Below are 15,823 nucleotides of genomic sequence, written 5' to 3' on the forward strand. Positions count from 1 at the left end.
GATTCAAGACACCCTGTGCCAGACGCAGCAAAGCAGCCCCAGAACATAACAGAGCCTCCTCCATGTTTCACAGTAGGGACAGTGTTCTTTTCTTGATATGCTTCATTTTTTCGTCTGTGAACATACAGCTGATGTGCCTTGGCAAAAACTTCGATTTTTGTCTCATCTGTCCACAGGACATTCTCCCAGAAGCTTTGTGGCTTGTCAACATGTAGTTTGGCATATTCCAGTCTTGCTTTTTTATGATTCGTTTTCAACAATGGTGTCCTCCTTGGTCGTCTCCCATGTAGTCCACTTTGGCTCAAACAACGACGGATGGTGCGATCTGACACTGATGTTCCTTGAGCATGAAGTTCACCTTGAATCTCTTTAGAAGTCTTTCTAGGCTCTTTTGTTACCATTCGGATTATCCGTCTCTTAGATTTGTCATCAATTTTCCTCCTGCGGCCACGTCCAGGGAGGTTGGCTACAGTCCCATGGATCTTAAACTTATGAATAATATGTGCAACTGTACTCACAGGAACATCTAGTTGCTTGGAGATGGTCTTATAGCCTTTACCTTTAACATGCTTGTCTATAATTTTCTTTCTGATCTCTTGAGACAGCTCTTTCCTTTGCTTCCTCTGGTCCATGTCGAGTGTGGTACACACCATATCACCAAACAACACAGTGATTACCTGGAGCCATATATATAGGCCCAATGGCTGATTACAAGGTTGTAGACACCTGTGATGCTAATTAGTGGACACACCTTGAATTAACATGTCCCTTTGGTCACATTATGTTCTGTGTTTTCTAGGGGTACCATCATTTTTGTCCATGCCTGTTTCATGAGTTTATTTTTTTACATAATTCTGTTGAAGCATGGTTGAAAAACAATGTCTGACTTTCATTGGTTAACATTTATAGAATTTTAATTTATTATTACTTTTGTCAGATTAAAGTTATTTCTGTGACCATTGTGACTTTTTCTTTCATTGACCAAAGGGTACCAACAATTTTGTCCACGTCTGTATATATATATATATATATATATATATATGTCAATATATGTGGTGAGTGCGTATGCAAGTCTGTCTGTGTATGTTGTGAGTGCGTGTATGAGTGCGTCCATGTATGTGGTGAGTGCGTGTATGATTGCGTCCATGTATGTGGTGAGTGCGTGTATGAGTGCATCCATATATGTGGTGAGTGCGTGTATGAGTGTGTCCATGTATGTAGTGAGTGCCTGTATGAGTGCATCCATGTATGTGGTGAGTGCCTGTATGAGTGCGTCCATGTATGTAGTGACTGCCTGTATAAGTGCATCCATGTATGTGGTGAATGCCTGTATAAGTGCATCCATGTATGTGGTGAGTGTCTGTATGAGTTATAAGTGTGTCTATATATGTAGTGAGTGTCTGTAGGAGTGCATCCATGTACGTGGTGAGTGCCTGTATGTGTCCGTCCATGTATGTAGTGAGTGCATCAATGTATGTGGTGCGTCCATGTATGTGGTAAGTGCGTGTATGAGTTCATCCATGTATGTGGTGAGTGCCTGTATGAGTGTGTCCATGTATGTAAGGAGTGCCTGTATGAGTGCATCCATGTATGTGGTGAGTGCCTGTATGAGTGCGTCTATGTATGTTGTGAGTGTCTGAATGAGTGCATCCATGTATGTGGTGAGTGCCTTTATAAGTGCATCCATGTATGTAGTGAGTGTCTGTAGGAGTGCATCCATGTATGTGGTAAGTGCCTGTATGAGTCCGTCTATGTATGTGGTGAGTGCATCAATGTATGTGGTGCGTCCAAGTATGTGGTGAGTGCGTGTATGAGTGCATCCGTGTATGTGTTGAGTACCTGTATGAGTGTGTCCATGTATGTAGTGAGTGCCTGTATGAGTGCATCCATGTATGTGGTGAGTGTCTGTATGAGTGCATCTATGTATGTGGTGAGTGTCTGTATGAGTGCATCCATGTATGTAGTGACTGCCTGTATAAGTGCATCCATGTATGTGGTGAATGCCTGTATAAGTGCATCCATGTATGTAGTGAGTGTCTGTAGGAGTGCGTCCCTGTATGTGGTGAGTGCCTGTATGAGTGCATCCATGTATGTGGTGAGTGCCTTTATGAGTCCGTCCATGTATGTGGTGAGTGCATCAATGTATGTGGTGCGTCCATGTATGTGGTGAGTGCGTGTATGAGTGTGTCCATGTATGTGGTGAGTGCCTGTATGAGTGCGTCCATGTATGTGGTGAGTGCGTGTATGAGTGCGTCCATATATGTGGTGAGTGCGTGTATGAGTGCGTCCATGTATGTGGTGAGTGCGTGTATGAGTGCGTCCATGTATGTAGTGAGTGCCTGTATCAGTGCGTCCATGTATGTAGTGAGTGCCTGTATCAGTGCGTCCATGTATGTGGTGAGTGCCTGTATAAGTGCATCCATGTATGTGGTGAGTGCCTGTATGAGTGTGTCCATGTATGTGGTGAGTGTCTGTATGAGTTATAACTGTGTTCATGTATGTAGTGAGTGTCTGTAGGAGTGCGTCCATGTATGTGGTGAGTACCTGTATGAGTCCGTCGATGTATGTGGTGAGTGCATCGATGTATGTGGTGCGTCCATGTATGTGGTAAGTGCGTGTATGAGTTCATCCATGTATGTGGTGAGTGCCTGTATGAGTGTGTCCACGTATGTGGTGAGTGCCTGTATGAGTGCATCTATGTATGTTGTGAGTGTCTGAATGAGTGCATCCATGTATGTGGTGAGTGCCTGTATAAGTGCATCCATGAATGTGGTGAGTGCCTGTATAAGTGCATCCATGTATGTAGTGAGTGTCTGTAGGAGTGCGTCCCTGTATGTGGTGAGTGCCTGTATGAGTGCATCCATGTATGTGGTGAGTGCCTGTATGAGTCCGTCCATGTATGTGGTGAGTGCATCAATGTATGTGGTGCGTCCATGTATGTGGTGAGTGCGTGTATGAGTGCATCCATATATGTGGAGAGTGCCTGTATGAGTGCGTCCATGCATGTGGTGAGTGCCTGTATGAGTTATGAGTGTGTCCATGTATGTGGTGAGTGTCTGTATGAGTGCGTCCATGTATGTGGTGAGTGCGTGTATGAGTGCGTCCATGTATGTAGTGAGTGCATCAATGTATGTGGTGCGTCCAAGTATGTGGTGAGTGCGTGTATGAGTGCATCCGTGTATGTGTATGAGTGCGTCCATGTATGTAGTGAGTGCCTGTATGGCTGGTTTCACACGGGCGTTGCGGAAAAATGTGCGGGTGCGTTGCGGAAACACCCGCGATTTTTCCGCGCGAGTGCAAAACATTGTCATGCGTTTTGCACTCGCGTGAGAAAAATCGCGCATGTTTGGTACCCAAACCCGAACTTCTTCACAGCAGTTCGGGCTTGGGATTGATGTTCTGAAGATTCTATTATTTTCCCTTATAACATGGTTATAAGGGAAAATAATAGCATTCTGAATACAGAATGCTTAGTATAATAGTGCTGGAAGGGTTAAAAAAAAATAAAAACGTTAACTCACCTTATCCCCAAGATCGTGTAGTTCCCGGTCGGTCTCTTCTCTAGCTGTGGGCTTGGGCTGAATGACCTTTGGTGATGTCAGATCACATGCTCCAATCACATGGTCCATCACCATGGTGATGGAGCATGTGATCTGACATCACCAAAGGTCCTTTAGCCACAGCTAAAGAAGAGACCGACCGGGAACTAGGCGATCATGGGGATAAGGTGAGTTAACTTTTTTATTTTTTTTAACCCTCCCAGCACCATTATACTAAGCATTCTGTAGTCGGAATGCTATTATTTTCCCTTATAACCATGTTATAAGGGAAAATAATACAGTGAATAGACTGTCACCTAGAACCCATGCGTGAAAATCGCACCGCATCCGCACTTGCTTGCGGATGCTTGCGATTTTCACGCAACCCCATTCATTTCTATGGGGCCTGCGTTACGTGAAAAACGCAGAATATAGAACATGCTGCGATTTTCACGCAACGCATAAGTGATGCGTGAAAATCACCGCTCATGTGAACAGCCCCATAGAAATGAATGGGTCAGGATTCAGTGCGGGTGTAGTGCGTTCAACTCACGCATCGCACCCGCACGGAAATCTCGCCCGTGTGAAAGGGGCCTATGAGTGTGTCCATGTATGTAGTGAGTGCGTGTATGAGTGCGTCCATGTATGTAGTGAGTGCCTATATGAGTGCGTCCATGTATGTAGTGAGTGCGTGTATGAGTGCGTCCATGTATGTAGTGAGTGCCTATATGAGTGCGTCCATGTATGTAGTGAGTGCCTATATGAGTGCGTCCATGTATGTAGTGAGTGCCTGTATGAGTGCGTCCATGTATGTAGTGAGTGCCTGTATGAGTGCGTCCATGTATGTGGTAAATGCCTGTATGAGTGCGTCCATGTATGTGGTAAATGCCTGTATGAGTGTGTCCATGTATGTAGTGAGTGCCTGTATGAGTGCATCAATGTATGTGGTGTGTCTATGTATGTGGTGAGAGCGTGTATGAGTGCATGTCGAGAGACCGCTTGTTGATGTTTTATAATTGCGGTTTGAGAGTCCTCTAAAGCTTCTACTCTCCGTCCCATATGCTTAATATCCTGCTTGATGGTAGACAGGTCAGAGCTTATAGGATCAAGGGCTGCGGAAAGGGAGGACATTAGTGTGTCCTTGAAGTACTCTCTGGATAGAGGGAGAGTGTTTGTTTCTTCTTCTCTTTCTGCTACAGCTTCAGGCTGTTCTTTATGCAAGCGGCTGCTGGAGCGCGGGGAGACCGGTGCCATCTTGCTGTCTCTGTTCACATAAGAAGATGCTGCTTTTTTGATAAATTTGTCCATTTCTCCTTGTTCACCTCCGATTTTTGTGGATCGGGACCTCCACTGGCTTTGGACCGTCCAATTTTCACCATAGTGATCTCTTAAAGCTGAGTTTCCAGGCTGATAGGGTGATTGTTCACACGGAGCTGAGCACTCACACAGCCATCCACTGCAGGCGCTGGCTTCGCCTCCCCGGCGCAGTTGAAGCTTAACAAGGAGGTTGGCCGTTTTGTTCGTCAGCAGGGCGGATTTGTGGTGCACCATAGGGAATTGCAGGCTGCGTTACTCAATTCTTGAAGGCTGATAGTGTGCATCTCAATGATGTGGGTATGGATTTGTGAGCCTTAGGGTTACAGGAGGGTCTTGAGACAGCTCTAAAAGTGTGGCAGGACGTCCACAGGTGCGGTGTCTCCTGTGTTCATTTGTGGCCAGTTAATGGAGGATCCTGGAAGGCAGTACAATGTTTAAGAGGTGCATGAGACACTGGAGCGTGCATCTTATGAGGTTTGGTAATCTGATGGCTGGGGCTCCTGTTTGGGCTAAAATGCCTACTGGGGTGGATGGAGATGCAATTTTGGAGGATTTGGTACCTTTGGGTCGGTGACTGCGGCCAAGAGTAAGATGGAAAGTCAAGTGGAGATGGGAGTGAATAACGCAGCTTGCTTGGGTTGCCTTTTAGGATCCTTTCTCAATGTGTTGGAATTTTATTGCACTTTATTTATGTGTTAATGTCTTATTATTGTGATCATTAAAAGAAAGTTGATGAAGAATTTGTTTGTTTAATAAACGAGCTGTTACGGCCTTTTATACCAAGAAGTTGGCTTCAGAGTGTTATTTGGGGAATGAGGGTACTTGGTGGCAGGTCTGGCAGCTGACGGAAGTGATCTTCCATCCTATTAAGTCAGTACTAAAATTTCCTTTTTAAACTACAGCAAAGAGAGTTCTTTATTCTGTTTAAAGCTTGCCTGGTTTACTGACTCCTACATCATCACACGCTGTCCATTGCATGTTCTACACATCCTGCCAAGAAGCCATATGAACACTCAACATCAAGGGCACCCCAAAGTAACATCAGGCAGGAACCCCAGTGATGAGAAGTATCCCAAGGGAGCAAAGAATGTGCCCTTCTTTCACTTTATCTGCTCTAGGGAGAAGCATCCTGAGGGATAGACTGTATCCCACCAAGAGCCACTACCACTCCCATCCTCTACTTCGTCTCTTCAGGGGCTCGCTGCACTTGCACAACAGTTTTCTTAACTCCCATGGTAATCAATAGACAGTTGCACGCATGCATATATTACATATATATGTAATAATGAACAATTAGTGTGGACCCACTGTAATAAGTAACCAGTTTGACTTTGGGCTACAGGGATCTGACCTTCGCAGCTGGGGACCCATCGGGGCGAGTTCTCCTAGAATAGTCCTGATGTAGGGACATCTGTGCAGAGCACAGAGATAAAAGGCAATACATATGAACATACAGTCAGGTCCATAAATATTGGGACATCGACACAATTCTAACATTTTTGGCTTTATACAACACCACAATGGATTTGAAATGAAATGAACAAGACTGTCAGTTTTAATTTGAGGGTATTTAAATCCAAATTGAGGTGAACGGTGTAGGAATTACAAGTTTGCATATGTGCCTCACCTCTTCTTGCATGCGCGGAAGTATTGGTATCCGCAACTGTTTCTCTGTGAGTGGAAATTCCTCTGCCAGCGCCCGCAAAAGCAGAATGCAGCATTTCTCGAAGCAAGGCCTGGAAGTGCTGCATTCTGACGTGATTGTGATGGTGGTAACATTTCTGCCATTTTCTGTTTGTACCGGGGGTCTAAGTACCTTGCCACCCAGTACTGGTCCTTGCCATTTATGCTTTTTATACGGGGGTCCCTCTTTAAACACTGGAGCATGTATGCCCCCCATTTGCACTAAACTGGAAGTGGTGTAGTGGCCTGGCTCCTGCTCATCATCCAGGATAATGTTGTCCTCACTCTCTTGCCCCCAGCCACGGACACCAGGGATCCCAGAAACGTTTAAAGCATGCTCTTCTTGCTCCTCCCCTTCCCAGACACCATCCTCCTCTGACTCCTCTTCAGACTCCTGTTGTTGACTTGTCCCAGATGGATTAGCCCCCCTGGGAATTCATCCAGCATTGTGACTTCCTCGTCTTCCTGCTCCTGCTCCTCGACGGCTTGTTCAATGACACGACACAATGCACGCTCCAAAAAGAAGGCATAAGGTACAATGTCACTGATGACACCCTGACTGCGACTGACCAGTTTGGTGATCTCATCAAATGGCCGCAGAAGTCTGCATGCATTGCACATGAGCAGCCACTGGCACGGTGAAAAAAAAAACAAGCTCCCTAGAACCTGTCCTGCCGAGTTCGTACAGGTAGTGGTTAACTGCACATTTCTGCTGGAGCAGCCTATCAAGCATATACAAGGTGGCATTCCATCGGGTCGGGCAGTCGCAAATCGGATGTCTGATGGGCAGGTGGTGTTGCCGCTAAATGTCAGCATGGCGATCCATGGCCATGTAAGATCTAAAATGGCCAGAGATTTTCCTGGCCTGCCGCAAGACGTCCTGGACCCCGGGATATTTGGCAATGAATCGCTGCATGACTAAGTTCAGGACATGTGCCATGCACGGCACATGTGTCATTTTGCCCTGTTTCAGCGCGCTCAGCAGATTGGCACCATTGTCGCACACCACTTTACCAACTGTCAAATTAAGCGGGGTTAGCCACTGATTGGCCTGTGACCGCAAAGCTGAAAGGAGTACAGGACCAGTGTGGCTCTTGGCTTCCAGGCACAACAGCTGCAGCACAGCATGGCAACGTCTCACCTGGCAAGTCAAATAGATTCTGGGGGGCGCAGCAGAAGAGACGATAGCAGCGGAAAAGGAGGAGTCAGCTGAGGAGGAGATGGAGAGGCAGGCCTACATGCAATCCATGGCGGTAACACCAAATCTACATGGGTGCCACGGGTTGCATCAGCAACAGCGGGGACTACCCTTCTTGGGCTGATCTAGGTACTGTCGTCAGACTGCTGGGTGGAGACCGTTGATACCTCCTCTTCCTGATCCGATGCAAATAATGGCTGCACATCGGTAAAGTCTTGTAATGGATGGGAAAGTAATTCCTCTGACTCGAGCAGAGGGGATATGGTGGTGGTGGTGTCTTTTGGGTGCACACAGCAGAGAGTAAAGAGGGTGCAGATACAAAGGATGAGGAGGGTGCAGAAGCGGAAGGCTGAGTGAGTTACTCAACCAACTCTGGTGCGTCCTTTGATGTAATAGCATGCACCTTTTGCAACTTCCCACTTAGGCTGTGGCCTGGTGCACCTGCCCGACCCCTACCAACCCTGCGGAATGGCCTGCCTCTTCCTCTGCCTGTCATTTTCAAAATGACCCTGTGACAAACGTCCCTATAGAAGAGCAGTATTTGTGGAAGAAGGTATAAAAACACCTCTGCCTGAATCGTTTTTTTGGGGGGGGGGGGGCAACTGGTAAATCACACCAGTATAAATTATTTCTTCAACAAGTGTTTTCCACTGTTGGTTCCAATAGCGTTTGTCACTCTATGTAGCTGCGGTAACGCAGCAAAACCACAAACAAATGCTGCACTACCCAAATGCACTATATAGAAAGTATATTACTGGTATATAACACCCTTGCTTCAATCATTTTTTTTTTGGGGGGGGGGGGGGGGGCAACTGATTAATTACACCAGTATAAATTATTTCTTCAAATAGTGTTTTTCACTCTGTGTAGATGTGGTAAGGCAGCAAAACCGCAAACAAATGCTGCACTACCTAAATGCACTATATAGAAAGTATATAATTGGTATATAACACCCCTGCTTCAATCATTTTTTATGGGGGCAACTGGTTAATCACACCAGTAGAAATCATTTCTTCAAATAGCGTTTGTCACCCTGTGTAGATGTGGTAACAAGGTAAAACCGCAGACAAATGCTGCACTACCTAAATGCACTACATATAAAGTATAATATTGGTATATAACACACCTACTTCAATCACACCAGGGGTATAGGGGTATTCCCATCTTGGTCATCATGTTTAATTCGACTCCCCCCCCCCCCCCCCCCGCCTTTTTCTAAATATAATGCCTTTTAAAAATCTAGTTTTCTAATAAAATTGAAAAGTCCAATTACATTGTTTATAGTCGCTGCCCATGGATGCCACCGATCGCCGGCCGCGCATGCGCAGATCAACTTTACTTCGGGCCGCGGCTCCAAACAAAGGAATATACTTCTGTGCATGCGCGGGCGCCCGAACACTTCGGTGGAGGAAGAGAAGAGTCGGACATCGTTGGAACAGCCATGTCGTTGGACATGGGTAAGTATTATTTGTAAATGCCCCACCAATTCCACCAACGATTTAGTAATATTTTACAATAAAGTGATATCATCAATGGGGGAATACTTTATATTTATTATTGAACAATATGGGCACATATCTGGCAATAAATGATTGAAGGGGCGCCTATCTGGCAATAAGTGATTTGAGGGAGCACATATCATGGGAAAAAAATTGTGTGAGGGGGCACATATCTGGCATAAAATGATTGAAGGGGGCACATATATGTCAATAAATACTGTGAGGTGACACACATCTTGGGCAAAATAAGTTTAGGGGGCACATACTGTATCTGGCAAAAAAGAGTGTGAGGGGGCACATATCTGGCAATAAGTGATTTGAGGGGGAACATATCAAGGGCAAAAAATAGTGTGAGGGGGCACATATCTGGCAATAAATGATTGAAGAGGGCACATATATGTCAATAAATACTGTGAGGGGGCACATATATGTCAATAAATACTGTGAGGGGGCACATATCTGGCGCAAAATAATTTTTGTGGGCACATAGATAGCAATAAATACTGTGAAGGGGCACATATCTTTCAATAACTATGTAAGGGGGCACATATCTTTCAATAACTACTGTGAGGGGGCACATATTTTGAAATAACTACTGTCAGGGGGCACATATCTTTCAAAACTAATGTAAGTGGCACATATCTGTGCATAAATACTGTGACAGTAACAAAGATGGGTGTAACTGATGTGAGGGGCCACAAGAATTACATACATTTTTGAAATTTGTTCGAGAGGTTGGGCATTAGTTCTGTGAGGGGCAAGAATGTTGGCATTAGTAATGTGTTGTAGTACTTAGGTGAAATGTCATAGATTTCACTACTATACATTGACATGGATAAGTCTTACTGGACCAGCACAGTGCCCCGTGCTAGTGATTTCACAGGGGCAGTCAAAAAGTCTTCCTTGCGTGATTATTTTAATTTTATTTTTAACAAAGAGACCTTTTTCTGAATCCAGTGGACCATCTTGCCATCGCAAGAAACACTCTGGAAGAGGTAGGACCAATTTTTATTAGGAATGGTAAAGTATAGACATGCATTGGGCTAAGGTCTCTCCCCTAGCGAATGCCATGCGGGTAAACAAGAAAATGACGTAGTGCTGGTATAAATACACAACGCTATGTGGCTTGTATGTCATTTTTTAAAAGGCTGGTTTTAATACCCAGTCCGGCACTGCACATTTATATAATGGAGGGACACAGAGGGGAGGACATTATGCATTCCAGGGACAATTTTTAACAACAATATAGAGTGGAGGGACCAAAAGGTGCGCTTGTATAAAATTTAGAAACAGCCAGGGGAGGACTGGATGAATTTGAGTGGCCATGGGTAAAAAACTATGCATACTAGGGACAAATTATGACCCCAGTATGGATTGTCATGTCCACTGTAAGAGAACACTATTCATTGAAATGCAAACTATGGAGCACTATATGCATTGAAATAGACACTTGGGCCAATTCAATTGACTAAATGGACTATGGGGCCAGTTATATGTAATGGAGGGCTCTTGGGGGTGGTGGAAATATAGACAGAAGTTACGCTAAACTACATTCTATGGAATGTATTGACGCTGGGGGAGTGACACTCTGGAATCTATTGACGCTGTGGGAGTGAGACTAAGGAATGTATTTACACTGTTAACAATTCAATGGAGTTTAATGTAGATTTTATGAATGTAATGAACAAAATTTTGTATTTTAATTCAATGAATATTGATAATATTACTATAATAAATAATAATTATATATATATATATATATATATAATTTCAATGCAGGATCAAGATTTCTGTGATTCCGACTCACTTTAGAGTGTGTCAACAAGTTGAGTTGTGAAACAAATCCACTAACTGAATCGGTTGCAGAAAGAATTTAAAATTACTCCGGTTGCCTGCTTTTTAAAGGTAAGTTATTAAAATGTTTGTCGGTCTTATTGCGCACTAACATGTGCGCTATGTGACATTATTGTGGACCGGTATTACACAATTTCAGGCCCCAATGCACGGGAAACATCCCTGCGGATGCCTACCAGTCCATAACCATTCTACTTGATAAGGCCATGTTAACATCACCGTTTCCCCTTTTCCGTTCCTCTTCTCCGTATAGGATCTTGAGAACTGAAAGGATAGATTCTACAGATAACTGAGACAGAACTGAGCCGAAAGAACCCAAAGTTATAATGTGGTCCGTTAGGTGTCCGCTCAGAACATGATTTTTGAATATAGACTAAAGTACTTCATGCAGGGCTTTCATATCACCACAAAAAAAAAATTCTGAGCGTACAACAAACGTACCCCCTTATAGTCTATGGGTTATTTTGGCTCCTTTATGCTCAGTTTGGTATTATTATCTTCTGAATCCTTCCTTTCAGTTCAACTGCTTCTCAACGTGGTTGTTAAACTGAAAGGATAAACTATGATGTGAACTAGGCCTAAGTCCGTATTTTTTTGGGGTCTAGGCACGGTTAGAAACACAACTAAAGCACTCTGTGGTGCTTATGCACTGCATCTCCCGGATCGTGGACCCATTGTAGAGAATGTGTCCGCGGTCCATGATGCGGTCTACATAAGTCTATTGACAGTGTATTGTGGACCCGTTCTAAGATGCGCCGCAAAAGTGAAATGGTTATCAAACTGCCATGTGTGTGAGGCCTTTGGCTATATGCACACTACCATTGTGTGTTTTGCTGTTCTCAAGATGACAATCCTAAAATAAATGTTGCCATATGTGTTCTTTAGAAATTTAGCAGCCCCAAAATGTAACCCCTTCCAAATTGCTATATTTATATGCCAAACCAGCAAGAAGAGGATATATTAGATTCTGTATGCTCACCTCGTTATGGAGCAACTGATGCGGACAGCATACAAAGTGCTGTATGCTTATTTTGTGGCTTCAATGAAGAGAATGGTTACACATCCAAGCAGCTAAAAATTTTGGGACGTCAACACCATGTACTTCAGTGAAGCCCACTTATATAGCTTGGTTATTTTCAATTTACACAATCAAAGTCATTTAGTTCTGTCTTTAGTTGCTAATTTTTAAGATTTGGATATGTCGTTACTTATTTAAAAAAATATATACAGTACAGACCTAAAGTTTGGACACACTTTCTCATTCAAAAAGTTTTCTTTATTTTCATGACTGAAAATTGTAGATTCACACTGAAGGCATCAAAACTATGAATTAGCACATGTGGAATTATATACATAACAAAAAAGTGTGAAACAACTGAAAATATGTCATATTCTAGGTTCTTCAAAGTATCACCTTTTGCTTTGATTACTGCTTTGCACATTCTTGGCATTCTCAACAAAATAAGGCATTGCCAATGTGGAACACAGTGCCGTTTATTGGTGGACAAGCTCAAAATTGGGAAGGCAACATTAAAAAACAAAAAAAAAAACTGTTACCATCAGTGAAAATACAGCAATGGAAACAGAGAAAGCAGACTTGAATGAATCAAACTGTTTGGATAATGGCACAGTGAACTTTCTTCGGAAGAAGATATAGAACATTCAAACCAATCCAAAAAAATAAATAATGATTCCATGAATGAAGACATAGAAGCCATAGACAGATCACCATTTATTTTTTCATCCACCCCAGTGTGTGAAGGCAAAAATGTGAACAGAGTAAAAAAAATAATACCTTTAAATATAAAAGAATACAATAAAAAAAAAATTTAGTTGGCAAAAACATACCAAGTGCAAGACGAAATACATGAAATAGAAGAAGATCCACAGTTTAATCCACTTGACCATCCAGAATCCGAGGAAGATGATGATTTATCCGCATTTATTGATGATTTTGAAGATTAAATCGAACCACTATATGAAGTAACAATAGATCCTGATCAAATGGATATTATCTGTGGAGATCTAAAAGTCCCTGTCTTGGTTGCCTTGAAAGTTTGGTCTCTATGATTCCTTGCCAATACCGAAAAACCTGTGGATCAAAACTTACTCATCTGAAGATCAGGGAGATTGGATTGGCAATTAATCTGGATGTAAAATGTGTATGTGGACACATTCAACAACTGTGGACCAGCCAGCCGAGAGTAAATCAAATTGCGGCTGACAACCTTTTATTGTCCAGTGCTATTGTTCTAAGCGGTAGCCATTTCACAAAAAAAAAAAATTCTTTCAGCTGATCAATGTGTCGATAACACAGTCGACACATTACCGGAGCCAGCCAAAGTATATATTCCCAATGGTAAGTGAAGAGTGGGAAAAAAATTGTGCTGATATTCTATCCACACTGGGAACAAGAGCAGTATGCTTGGCAGGGGACGGTCAATCCGACAGCCCTGGATTTTCGGCAAAATATTGTATTTATACAATGATGGAGACTGAACATACCAAAATTGTTGACTTCAGTGTACAACAGATTATTCCACCGGCTAATTTGGTAAGCCTTGAGAAAAAAAGCTTTCAAAGAAACTATAGACCGAATTATTGAAAGCGATGTCAATGTTCAAATAGTGGCAACAAATCGGCATGTAGGCATATGCAAACTTATAAGAGAAGAATATCCCAGGATCAGGCATCAGTTCGATGTATGGCATCTGGCCAAGTCTGTTGGACAGAAGCTACTAACTGCTTCCAAAACAAAACATTGTGCATCACTGTCACCATGGATACCATCGATTAAAAATTCTTTGGTGGTGCTCAAGAAACTGTGACACAGACCCAACTGAATTGATAGCCAGATGGAAGTCCATTTTACAACACGTACTAAATATTCACGAATGGGAATCAGACAATACCTACTCAAGGTGCCATCAAGAAACCGGGATAAGGGATACAAAGTGGCTCGCAAACGACTCAGCTGCATATGATAAACTAAAAAGCATTATTATTAATCAGTCACTTTTGAAGCACATTCAACATCTTTTCATTTGAGTGTACTAAAGTATCGGCCAAAAAGGGTGCATTTTTATTATGATGCCATGGTTGCTAGAACCACGCTAGCTGTTTTGGACCACAATTCAAATGTGGGCAGAGTACAGGCTGTTTTAAAAGAATTTGTAGACACAGAGGGTGAGGAGCCACAGAAGAGATAGAGATTTGAGTACAGTAAAGCGAGTAAAGCAAGAAAAGCATGGGTGGTGAAAATCCTATATGAACCACGTTCTCAAGAATTTCCAGTGCCAATACTATCTAAAATTCTGGAATTTGCAGAGGGAAAAATCGAATAGACATGGCAATCAGCCTTGCCAGCTTTACCAAAAAATATTGAACGTCCTCCAAAGGAAGACTTGGTTCGAAGACATCTCTTTAGAAAATAAACATTTTTGTCAAGTAAATTAAAAATAACATTACTATTCTTCTAATTTTTCTTATTTTATGCTTGTTGATTTAAAGTTTATTTTCAAATAAACATGTTACTTACATTCTCAATAAAGCTAAATTTCTTAACTAAATTTGGTTTTTCTGTATTTATTTATTTTTATGTCATGGGGTATGCCAACATGTGTGAAATACATCGCATGCGCAGTTCCGTTTTGGACGCAGTACAAATAAATAAAGATCAGCGCCGGGCGGCCGCGGTATTCCTTTGTGCCTTTATCTGCAGGAGCAGAGAGGGGTATGAGCAGAGGACATGAGGCAGGATGGGGTCAGATTTTGGACGGCAGCAATGGAGCTGTGGTGGATTTATGGCTGCTCAGTTGTGGTTGTGTTCATAGTGGCTGCTGCATTATTGAATGGAGGGACATAGAGGGGGTGACATTGAATGGAGGGACATAGAGGGGGTGACATTGAATGGAGGGACACAGATGGGATTACATTCTGAAGTGGAGGGATACAGGGGACACTATTATGAAGTGAGGGGACAAAGAGGGGAGGACATTATGATGTTGAGAGAATGGAGGGACATTGCATCCCCTGTGTCCCTCTACTTCATAATGTCCTCCACTCTGTGTCCCTTCACTCCATAATGGCATCCCCTGTATCCCTACGCTTCAGAATTTCATCCCCTCTGTGTCCCTCAATTCAATAATGGTGTCCCCTCTGTGTCCCTCCATTCTATAATGGCATCCCCTGTGTCCCTCCATTCTATAATGGCATCCCCTCTGTGTCCTTCCACTCCATAATGTCTTCCCCCTATGTTGCTCCATTCCATAAAGGAGTTCATCCTGAATTCCATTATTGTAATCTAATGTAGAATCGTTGGTATATTTGGTGATGCATTTATTCCCCAAAAAAAAATTATACTCACCTATTTTGAAGTTGTCCTGGCCCTCCGATACTTCTCCGGCATGCCCTCTTTCTCAAATTCTGTTTGATCTTCATGTACGTTGATCTTTTTATACAGCTCTGCTACATCTGTCTTCCTCTACACTACATTTCATTATAGGTGTCTAATTCATGAAACTCAGTGTCCCTCCATTCCATGTTGGCGTCCCCTGTGTCCCTCCATAGGACATTATGAAGTGGAGGTCCTGGTAGTGTAGAGGAAGACAGATGTAGAAGGGCTGTATATGAAGTTGATCAGCCACAGTGCTAGTGGTGGAGACAGATGTAGCAGAGCAGTATAGGAAGCTTTTCCTCCAAAATGCTAGTGGTGGAGGGGGAGACAGATGTAG

Source organism: Bufo gargarizans, chromosome 5 (assembly GCF_014858855.1).
Source record: "Bufo gargarizans isolate SCDJY-AF-19 chromosome 5, ASM1485885v1, whole genome shotgun sequence".
Taxonomy (NCBI): domain Eukaryota; kingdom Metazoa; phylum Chordata; class Amphibia; order Anura; family Bufonidae; genus Bufo; species Bufo gargarizans.